The sequence below is a fragment of the Panicum virgatum genome, chromosome 9N, assembly GCF_016808335.1.
Source record: "Panicum virgatum strain AP13 chromosome 9N, P.virgatum_v5, whole genome shotgun sequence".
Classification (NCBI taxonomy): domain Eukaryota; kingdom Viridiplantae; phylum Streptophyta; class Magnoliopsida; order Poales; family Poaceae; genus Panicum; species Panicum virgatum.
This window is the reverse complement of record NC_053153.1, coordinates 16,584,780-16,596,269: the sequence shown is the minus strand read 5'-3', so window position 1 is coordinate 16,596,269 and position 11,490 is coordinate 16,584,780. Positions and strand designations below refer to the sequence as shown.

Here is an 11,490-nt window from a genome sequence, read left to right as displayed (position 1 = left end):
GGCGGCGCTGAATGTGTCGTGGTGCTTCCCGTGTCGAAGTCGCCTCCTCCTCAACCAAAGCTGGTGCCTCCTCAGGTGCAACTGGTGAAGCCTGAGTCACCTCCTCGAACAGCCCCCGTGAAGTAGAGGTAGTCGGATCGGGGCCGTCGTCATCGTCCGAGCTCGTAGCAGAGATAGCCGGGTCCACAGCACGCGTGGTAGCCTCAGCATCGCCATCTGCAGCTTCTTCCTCCTCATCTTCAAAGATGGAGATGCCGAGCTCATCATCTCCTGCAACTTCAAAGACAGAAGAATTGCACGGTGCAGTCTCGTCGAAAGTGACTTCACAAGTCTCTCTGACGATGTTAGTATCAATAATAAGCACACGGTACGCTCTAGAGTGAGAAGCATAACCGAGAAAAATACCGTCAGACGAGCGAGACTCCAACTTATCAAGATTTCCATCTTTTAGCACAAAGCACCGGCAACCGAAAACTCTGAGATGGTCAACACGGGGCTGGCGTCCAAACCGCAACTCATAAGAAGTCCTGTGCATGAAAGCACGCAAGAAAATGCGGTTGGACACGTAACAAGCGGTGTTAACCGCCTCAGCCCAGTATTTGCGAGGAGTCCTATGCTCATCGAGCATCGTCCTCGCCATCTCAACCAGCGTCCGATTCTTCCGCTCTACAACTCCATTTTGCTGTGGAGTGTAGGGAGAAGAATACTGATATTCAAGCCCTTGATCACTGCAAAAGGCGTCAAAACGAGCGTTTTTGAATTATGTGCCATTATCACTGCGAATCGCTCGCATGGCCTGGGGTAGCTCGTTTTTCAACCTCAAGATCAAGTCTCGAACAAACTCGAAAGCCTCATCCTTGGTTCTCATGAAAAAGACCCAAGAATAGCGAGAAAAGTCGTCCACAATCACAAGCACGTACCACTTCCCACCAACGGACATCACCCTAGAAGGACCAACTGTGTCCATGTGTAGCAACTCTCCAGGGTGAGCGGTCATCACCTGATTAACAGGCGGATGAGAAGCGGCAATCATCTTCCCGTGGCGACACGGATGACAAACAAGGTCCTTTTCATACTTCAACTTGGGCAATCCTCGGATCAGGCCAAGTGAGCTCAGTCTCAACAACAAATCGAAACTCAAATGTCCAAGTCTCCTATGCCACTTCTACAAATCAGAAGAAGGACCAGCCATCAAGCAATGAGAAGGGCCAAAAGGAGTTCCAGAGAAGTCAACTAAGAAAACTCGATCGCGAGGTGTAATCCGGCAAACCAAATCTCCTCTGGAATCCAAAACACGCGAACAACCCTCCTTGAAGCGAACCTCAAACCCCTCATCAAGAAGTTGCGAGACAGAGAGCAAATTAAAACCAAGATTCGAAACCAAAGCAACTTCTCTCAGAGTAAAGCGATCAGTAACTCGAACAGCGCCAAGTCCACGTACCTTTCCTCTTCCATTATCCCCGAACACAATGTACTCCTTTGAGCGCATCGGGGTGAGGCCGGAGAACCATTTGTCATTTCCGGTCATGTGACGCGAACAACCGGAGTCCATGATCCACCTGTTCTCCAAGCCTCCGACCTGCACATCAGTAGTGAGACAAGGGGTGAGCAAATGTCTCAACACTGGGGTTAGCAAAGTGAGAAGCAAACCAGTGTCGAGTCATTTGCTCTACAGAAGGGTTAGCAAAACCAGACAAAGCGTATCCCCCGTCCCGTCTACCGCGTAACTGACGAACACTACCACGAGGAAAGCGTGGAGCCTCAAAACCTCCTCCAAAGCCTCGGTCCCATGGTCTATAGCCGTACTGAAAACGACCAGGAGCACGACCGGCAAAGCGACCACCCGCTGGAGCACGGTAACCACTACCGTCTCCCTGACCTCCACCTACACGGCGCGCCCTAGCATCTCACCTATCACCACGCCGAGAAGGACCATGCACCCGAGCAGAGTACATGTCCGCGTTCTGTCTCTCCTGCTCTCTCCTCACAGCCCGCTTCCTCCTGAAGCAAAACTCCTCCAGGTGACCTTCCCTGTCACAGAACTTGCAGTGGTACCTCACCTCACGCTTGGGAGGTGGAGGCCTAGCCTGCGGACGGGGAGGAGCAGCCCTCTTCTTCTGGGCAACCTGGGCTGTGGCAGCAGGGAGCGTGTCGAGGGAGTTCCTCAGCTCATTGGGCTTTGGAACCCAAACCTGCTTCTGCGGAGGTGCTTTCGGTGGTTCTTTAAGCACACCATCCGCGGGGTCAACAAGCGAAGGCTGCGTACTCGTGCTAGCAGTGTTTCCAGCAGCCTTGCCAATCTTACCATACAACCTGTCAAAGTCTGACTTCGTGTATGTATAACCGACCCCAAACCCATCACCACGCTTGAACTGCTTGATCATCATTCCCAACTGCGGCTCACTAGCAGAAACCAAACTAAGAATTGCCCTAAGATAGGTATTCTCATTCTCCAGGTTTGGCGTTCTCTACCGCAAGATTATCCAAATCAGAGATCAAACCAGGGCAAATAGAGCAGTCAATAGGTGGGCTAGACTCTATGACCTTAGTCTTTCCAAAAGACTTGATCAAAGCGTTCTTCTCCTCTAGCTCCAACCTAAGCGTGGGACAAAGCTTACAAGCGCCAAGCAAAACTGGCCTAGACTTCATCTCCTCTAGCTCGCACACAACAGTAGCAAACTTAGACTGCAACGAAGCTAGATCAGACTTAAAGATAGGACACTCCTCGCATTCAAGCACATCACTAACAATAGGAGCATCCTTAACCAGTTCTAGTTCATGCTTGGCCTTAGCGATCTCATGAGACACGTCAGCAAGCGAAATCTTAGCAACATCTAAGTTCGCGACGTTCTCATCATGCTTGGCATGGAGAGCAACAAGATCGTTCATGTGAGATATGCAGCCAGCGCACTCATCCTCACTAGACTTCTCCCTAGCACAAGCCAGCTCAGCCCTAAGCTTTCTACGCTCTCTAGATGCTTCCTTAAGCAGCCTCTTCTGGTTGTCGAGAGCGGCGTACAACTCCCTAACCTCTGTATCAAGCAGGCCGATCGTGGAGTTTACCTCTGAATCGCTCTCGGATCCAGGAGAAGAGCCGGAGTGCGTCGGTGTAGCGTGTCCACCCGAAGACGCACGAGCACCATTGGCTTCGCCCGCCATGGTGCAGAAGCTCTTGCGCCGACCGGCCGCCAAGCAAAGGCCGATGAAGCCGGTGGCTTCCTTGTCCTGCTTCTTCTTCTTCTTGTCGTTGTCGTCGGAGGTCGGTGAAGAAGAGCGGTCGGTGTCAGAGCTCTTGTCGAGGTCGCTGAGCTGCGCCAGGAAGGCCTTCTCCCGCTTCTTGGCCTTGTACTGGAAGCGCTTCTTGAGCGACTCCTTGTCGAAGCGTCCTCCCCGGTCATGACTGCGGTGCTTGTGGCGCCGACGCTCCTTGTTGGAGCCTCCCTCGTCGCGGTCGCGGTGGCAGTAGTAGTCGAAGGAGTTGTTCTGGCCACCGCCGGACTTCTTGGGGCAATCGGCGACGAAGTGGTTCAGATCGCCGCAGTTGTAGCACTCGGGATTCTTCTTCCTCTACCTGTTGTGGTAGACGCGCTGGAATTTGCTGATCAGGAGGCACAAGTCATCGTCGCCCAGCATCTCCAGCTGCTCATCTGAAACAGAGGGCAAAGAGGCAAGAGAAAAGCCAAGAGCAGAGTTAGCGTTAGAGCTCGATCCACCTGGGCCAGTCACAAGAGCGACGCTCTTGGAAGGAGGGGCACCATTGAGCTTGTCTCGTGTCTGGTTATCCACCTCCGTGGCCTTTAGCTTGCTGAAAAGCTCATTCACCGTCAGAGACTCATAGCCAGCAGACTTAATGATGGTGTTCACCTTGAGATCCCACACAGAGCGATCAAGTGCGTAAAGCAACTTAAGGGCCTTCTCATGCTCTGTGTACTCAAGGGCACCAGCAGATCTGTTCGCATTGACCTTGTTCATAATCGACTGAAAACGACTGAACATCAGGTCAATGCTCTCACCCGGCTCCTGTGTGAAGTTCTCGTACTCACGCCGGTGAGTCTCGAACAGTCTGGCCTTCACCTGAGGTGTACCCTCGTGGTAGTTCTCAAGACACGTCCAAATTTTGTGGGCTTCCTGAAAACCCTGGACGCGTGAGAACTCCGCACGAGAAACGCCAGCGAACAAGGCATTGACAGCCTTGGCGTTAGTCTCGTACTGGGTCACCTGAAGAGGTGTGGTCCGAACCGCAAGCACCTCGTAAAGGTGGTTCGTGGTAATCTCCCAGACCTCGGCTCCCATGCTCTGCAGGAAGGCTCTCATGCGAACCTTCCAGTAGGCATAGTCCTCGCCGGAAAACACCGGGATCTTACCAAGACTCGCCATGGTCGCCGAGTGGTTTTCGAACCGGTTAAGGTACTGAAAACCTCAACCAAGCTCTGATACCAATTGTGGGACCAAAACTGGCGACTAGAGGGGGGGTGAATGGGAGCCGATCAAAATTTCTTCGAAATTTAAACCTGTCGGCCTATATCCCAATACACCGCAAACCCTCGAACCTAGGTTAATGAAAATAGTTATGGACAAGCTATCTCAAAGCCAAAAGACACAAGTTCCAAAACGGAAGCAAAGCAAGAAAACTTCTCAAACTGCGGCTCTGCTGAGTCAGACCGGTCTGACCACTTGCCCGGACCGGTCAGACCGGTCGGGCTGGGATTTGAAAATGCCGACCGGTCAGACCGGTTTCACAGACCGGTCAGACCGGTTGCTCCCAGACAGCCCGCGAACAAAAACTCCAAATCGCAAATCTTGAGCAAACGAAATCCAAATCTCATCAAACTTGGAGGAAAGCGTCATAACTACCCTATGAACATATCCCCAAAAGATCTCTCCCGAAGGATCAACAGATCGTGAGAAATCGAGGGAGAATCGAAGAGGATTGGGGTTTTCTCAAGAACACGAAATCGCCAATCCGTGAGAACTCATGACTCCAGGGGGTGTAGCACTAGGCTAGATGCATAAGAATCATTGCAAAGAGTTCGTTAAACCACGGAGACAAGGATTGTTCTCCTCCAAACAAGAATCGCACCAAAAGAGGAGAATTGAATCCAAAACACAGAGGAGGAAGGGAGGACGAGATGCTCAGCACACACAAGTGAATCTTAACCAAATTTCATTCATTAAATCACGAGGAATTCACCTATACAAAGCTAGAGCCATCCGCCCATCATCCACCCTCTAGAATTGAGAGATTAGTTATACCTAACCCTCTTTTGCGTTGGAGTTCTTGGCCCTAACCTGAGCAGGGGTAGGGAGAAGGAAAAACCCAGAGAAAACAAAGGACTCAAGAGACTCCCCCAGCCACGGGCCGGTTGGGGTATTTATACCCGGCTGCTGCGGCCAGACCAGTCAGACCGGTCCAGGGGACCGGTCAGACCGGTCGGGCAGCAGCACCCCGCTGTACAGCCTCGATCGACGGCGGAGCTTCTTTCTTCGACACGAAGTCTTTGCTGCGATGCCGCCACGTCGACGAAGATCCGGTCCGCGGTTTTGGAGGGTCCGCGAAACCCGGGTAGGTGGCCGGTTTTGAGAAAACCGCCAAAACCTCACGCGCGGGAAGATTACCGCCTCCACGCCGTGGCCCTAGACGCCGTTCCCGTCTCGGCCTTCTGACGGCCCTAGACGCCGCCCGACGCCCGTCACCTCCTCGCCCGCAGCGAGGCCCTAGACGCCGTCGACGCCCGTCGCCTCCGTCAGTCCCGAGACCGACGCCCGTCACCTCCACGACTTGGCGTCTTCAACCGCCGTCCGCCTCCTTGGTTTTGTGACGCAAACCAAGAAACCCGCCTTCCGTCGCCGCTTGCGCCCTCGATCCAGGAGTGGACGCCACAGCTGCCGCCCGGTCCGAGCTCCGGTCCCGGCTGCCCTTCACCGCCGTCCACCGCACGGTCCATCGGCCACAGCACCTCCACGGCAGCTCCCCGTCGACACTCGACGCCCGTGTACCTGCAATCCAAAGACCAAGCGCACGATCACACCGCACGGTTGACAATTCACTCATCACAAGCAAGATAGAGTACTCAACATTCCTCAGAAACCGCTTAGCAAAACTGCCCCAGGGGGCTAAGTGCACGGTATTTGATAGTTGGGATGTTAGATATCCGGTTTTATTGTTGAGGGGGTTAAGTGATCCGATGTTATAGTTTGCGGATTATGTAGACTTCTTTCGTTCCAACGGCTGCCCTCCAACTCCAATCTCCTCCTGTCCGCACTCCGCAGCTGCAGCCTCCTGTGATCTCCCGACGGCACGGAACGGCACAATCAGGTGGGCAAAAGATCGGGTGACAGAGGGAACCGAGCGATTGACGATCGGGAGGTGCAGAATCGAGCTGGAAGTGAGTTGAATCGAGCGGGCCAGCAGCGGAATCGATCGGGCGACACCATGCGCGTAAGGCGACGGGGCGGCGCCTTAATAACCATTCTTTAAAGCATATTTTCACATCTTAATCGCCCCTTACGTTTCCCACATTAATCTCCATTAGGTGTCTGCTCTCGGTGGGGCATTTCATTTGTTATATCCTTTAAAGCATATTATTATTTTTCTGATCTTTAATTTCCCGTTCGCGTCTCCCACATTAGTCGCCATAAGTTCTGCGGGGATTTAATCTGCTCGTATGCACCTCTTGGAAGCGCAAAAGCTGGACTTTTGGTCTCCTTTCCGTTCTCTCCCTACAGATGGGGGAATGTTTGCGGAGCTGGGTTATTTAGGTATTGCTCTGGAGCATCGGCATCTCCTTCCCGCAGGTTCTAGGGAACCTAGTCCTCAAATAATAAATTTTACTGTCGATTATTGTACCTTGGAGTGGCAAAGGAGATCATGAGAGCTGCTGCAGAATCCCTGTCTTCCTTCAGTGAAAGAGGTGAAAATCTCATAAACTGCAATTACCAATGCGTATATCCATCAAGCTGTCTTTTTGTGATGTCTGTTTTTTTTAGAAAAAAAAAGAAATATGACTCATAGGCTTTGAGGTTTCTTCTTTGTTCTACAATTGTCTCGTACAGCTTCTGTGCAAAGGGCGTTTTCACTCTGTTCTGTGTTATCTAACGTGAAGTGGCTGCAATCTGCAGTGATTCAGTGAATATGTCTGGACACAGTTCCCAGATGAAGAAATCTTGTGTTTGCTGCCAAAGATACATGGACCATTTGGATGGTAAGATGAAGTGTTTCCTTAGCCACATGTCTGCTAATTATAGACGAAGCATGGTAAGAGTTCAGTGCTTTCTTTTTCCATGTTCCATGTCTGTTGCCATGTTTTAGATGGAGGATCCATTTCTGTCTGTAAGTGGGATAATTGCTTGCCACTTTGAACTTCGTGTGGTTTGTCTTGTTCTAACTTATCATGCACAACTGAAAAGATTTTCTTTTGAATTAAAAACTGAAAAGATTCCAGCAGTAGTTGTTATCAAATGAGCGAGTAAGTTCAATTAGATCGTTTGATTCCAGGCATACTATTTCTTCTGTTAACAATCATAGCAAAAGAAGTTTTTTTTTTGGCGAAAATAGCAAAAGAAGTTTTAAGGTGAAGATGGCTGGTTTTTGTTGTTACACTGTTTTTGAATTGTTATTGTTGTTAGTCAAAATTAATTATTAGCTAGTTTTTTACTGTCATTATGAACCTTTTTGCTCGTATTATTATATTAAACATTACATAGTATAAATATAGACTGCTTGTCAATGCATTGCATAATAAGTTACTACATAATGTGATTTTTTTTGTAAGGCTCTCGCTGAAGCATGGTTTGCTCTGTTAATTTATATCATGTCTTAATGTTTTGGTGCAGACAATACCAAACAGGGTCATGAACCTTTTCAGAGGAGAGCTCTCCGAGAGCATTGAGATCGAGTCCCCTGATGGCAATGTTTATGGTGTTAAGGTCATAAAGCATAAGGGTAAGATTGTTCTCCAATGTGGATGGGAAGTATTTATTGATGCCCATCACATAAAAGAAAATGATTCGTTGCTGTTCCAGCACATTGAGAACTCCCGTTTTAAGGTCCTGATCCTCGATTCAGATGGTTGTGAGAAAGTGTTTTCCTGCTCCGGAATCAAAATAACTACTAATGCCCAAGAACGAGAGGCAGAATATGTTGATATTTCAGATACTGCTCATGACTATACCAAGAAATTGTCAGGCACAAAAGATCAACCAGTTGTCAAAGGGTTACTCTAAATCCTCGTAGAAAAGCGGCAAAGGTGGCGCCAGAAGCATCTTCATGTGAGGAATCAGGTTATATTGTTAACTCTTCTACATGAACATTGTTTCTTTACTATATGAATGTATGTGAGACATTTAATTTTTGTTAGATGCTTTTACCAATTAGATTCTATGCAGGACAAGACACTGAGGGCACTGCTGGTTATGAGTCGTCTTTCGATTTAGATGATACTGAAGACAAATCCGGAGCCTGATTATGTGCTATCACGTCTGAGTAATCTATCTGCAGAACAAGAAGAGAAGGTAGAGGAGCTTATCAATGAAATCCGACCTGAAATTCGTGTATATGTGGCTATCATGAAGCCGAGCAATGTCAAATCACAATATCCTTATCTTGTAAGTTGCACTATTCTTTTTGGTAAATTAAAGTGGTCTAATCCTGTAAATGCTCTGTTTTTGGATATCAATATGTACTTTTTGTGGTATATTTGAGTTTTATGACCGACTAGATAGCTAATAAACTGAAAAAAGGGTTAATAAAACACGCATCACCTGAGAGGCAAAGACAAGCAACTATTTTGATGAACCTGAGTTTGTACATCTAATGTGGAGCTCTAGTCCCTTTATAGTCTCTCCCAACATAGGCATGTTTACTGATTCACCACGGATTCTGTCTATCTGGTATTAGGTCATTCCAAATGATTATGCAGTTGCGCACTTCCCAGACAAAAATCAATTTGTCACGCTTCAGCGGCCAGGCAAGAACAAGAAGTGGCATCCCAAATTTTACATCAGAAAAGATAGAGCCGCCCACATGTTTGTTGGGCATTGGTCAGACTTTGTGCATGACAACCATGTGCGGGAAGGCGACATCTGCATCTTCCAACCAATGAAGAATGCAGGAACAAAGTTCACCATGACAGTTCATCTAATTCGTAAATCAAAGGTTGATATGCTGGATGAAAACAGAAATTGTCCGGGAGGAGTAAGCTCTAGTAGAGGCAGAATGAGTAAAAAGGTAAATGATCATAAAACAGTAAGCTCCTCTGATGGTAGACCAACAGCAAAGGTGACACTGAAAACCCGTGTCAAGGAGGAACCACCTCATCAGGGACCTCTTGAGTCTGATGATTCTGGCCAACCTTCTAAATATCCCTACATTCTATCTGGCCGTGCTCATTTAAATGGTGAGCAGAAGAAGAAAGTGAAAGAAATAGTTCGCAGCATTCAGTCTCGAGTTCCTATCTACGTGGCCATACTGAACAAGAGTAATGTTGGTATCAATAGCCCTGCATCTTAGTAAGTTCAAAAATCTTGTTTCTTCATATGGCACATGTTAGTTATTAAATGCTAGTTATTCATAAAATGTAGCTATCGACTTTATTTTCTTAAATTAATAAGAACTCTGAATGTACCATCACTATTTACATTGCCAAAGTTATGATAGCTTATCTTGAGCTAACTAACATCGCCATACAAGTCTAATTAGTTAGGAACATACGCTTATAATTTCAGTGCAAAATTTCGCGTCTCCAGCTACTTTAGTAGTCAATCAATTCCACAGCTGTTGTAATTTAAACACATTGTTTCAACAGGCCTTTGGCAAGCAATATGCCACCGAGTACCTTCCAGATGGGGAGCAAACTCTGACACTCCTGAGGAAAGGGAAGAACACGATATGGAAGGTCAGGATGGTCCCAAGGAGCGGTAGTTCTCATGGGCAGATGCTCACTGTAGGTTGGCGTGACTTTGTCCAAGAGAACCGCCTTGAAGTTGAAGATATCTGCCTCTTCCAGCAGATGGACGACAAGAGGCTTACAATGACAGTTGATATCATTCGTCATGGCTAGCAATATTGTTCTACCCTATGCATTAGGGTGATGTGTCTCGTAGTTCTGTCTGCTGGTATTTCTTGTTGCTTTTGCTTTTGTTATATGATATCATTTGGAACTCTGTGTTGCACTTAAATATTGTAATCCAATATATTGCTCTTCGGAGGTACTGCAAAAATAATATACCTAGCAATATACCAAAATTGGGTAAATAGCTAGGTCAAACAAAATACTCTGATGATTAAGAGTCCATGGATGCACTGCACCATTTCAAGAACATGCTACACGTACCATCCTTAATAGAGATTGTCATCTTGGCACGCTAGAGCATTTGGATGACAAGAACAATAGCAGGTTTACAAGTGGAATTCAAAATAGTTGAATTTGCCATGGTTATCCATCAGGCAAAGCCGGGTTGAGCACCCTTTTTAAAATGATCATTTTGGCTGTCTGATTGAGTTGTGTGAGCCGTGATGACTGACGGCCAAATCGGAATGAAAAAGAGGTCGAAATGCTTCACGTACAAGCAATTCGTACATTCATGTTACAATGAAAAAAAAATCGTCTCCAGCAAGGGCGTGAATGGATCTCCATCCTCTTCAGCACGGCAACGTCAAGAGCGCTCCTTAATGTCAGCCAAGGGGACAGTTTCCAACACAAACGGGGGGTGTGTCAAGGCGACCCTCTCTCCCCAATGCTCTTCATCCTTGCCATTGATTCATTACAAAAAATCCTCAACCTTGCAACTCGGCAAGGAGTGCTCACGCTGCTCCCCCTCACAACAACAAAATTCAGGACCTCTCTATATGCTGATGATGCGGCGATCTTCATCAACCCAAATCAAAACGAGCTGCAAGCAGTCAAAGACATTTTGGAATTGTTTGGTAACGTAACCGGCCTCATCACAAATTTTGAAAAAAAAAGCTCCATTCACCCAATCCGGTGTGAAAGTATAGATCTCGACCATGTACTCCAACCTTTCCTGGGGGCTCGTTTGACCTTGAGGAACGAGAGTACTCTATCCTGCCTGTGATGAGTGAATTGTCAACCGTGCGGTGTGATCGTGCGCTTGGTCTTTGGATTGCAGGTACACGGGCGTCGAGTGTCGACGGGGAGCTGCCGTGGAGGTGCTGTGGCCGATGGACCGTGCGGTGGACGGCGGTGAAGGGCAGCCGGGACCGGAGCTCGGACCGGGCGGCAGCTGTGGCGTCCACTCCTGGATCGAGGGCGCAAGCGGCGACGGAAGGCGGGTTTCTTGGTTTGCGCCACAAAACCAAGGAGGCGGACGGCGGTTGAAGACGCCAAGTCGTGGAGGCACGGGCGTCGGTCTCGGGACTGACGGAGGCGACGGGCGTCGACGGCGTCTAGGGCCTCGCTGCGGGCGAGGAGGTGACGGGCGTCGGGCGGCGTCTAGGGCCGTCAGAAGGCCGAGGCGGGAACGGCGTCTAGG

At 48.6% G+C, this 11,490-nt stretch overlaps 1 pseudogene; it reads left to right on the top strand.

Moving 5' to 3' along the window:
* Positions 1-6,201: 6,201 nt before the first annotated feature.
* LOC120688774 lies at positions 6,202-10,278 on the top strand (annotated as a pseudogene).
* Positions 10,279-11,490: the final 1,212 nt, after the last annotated feature.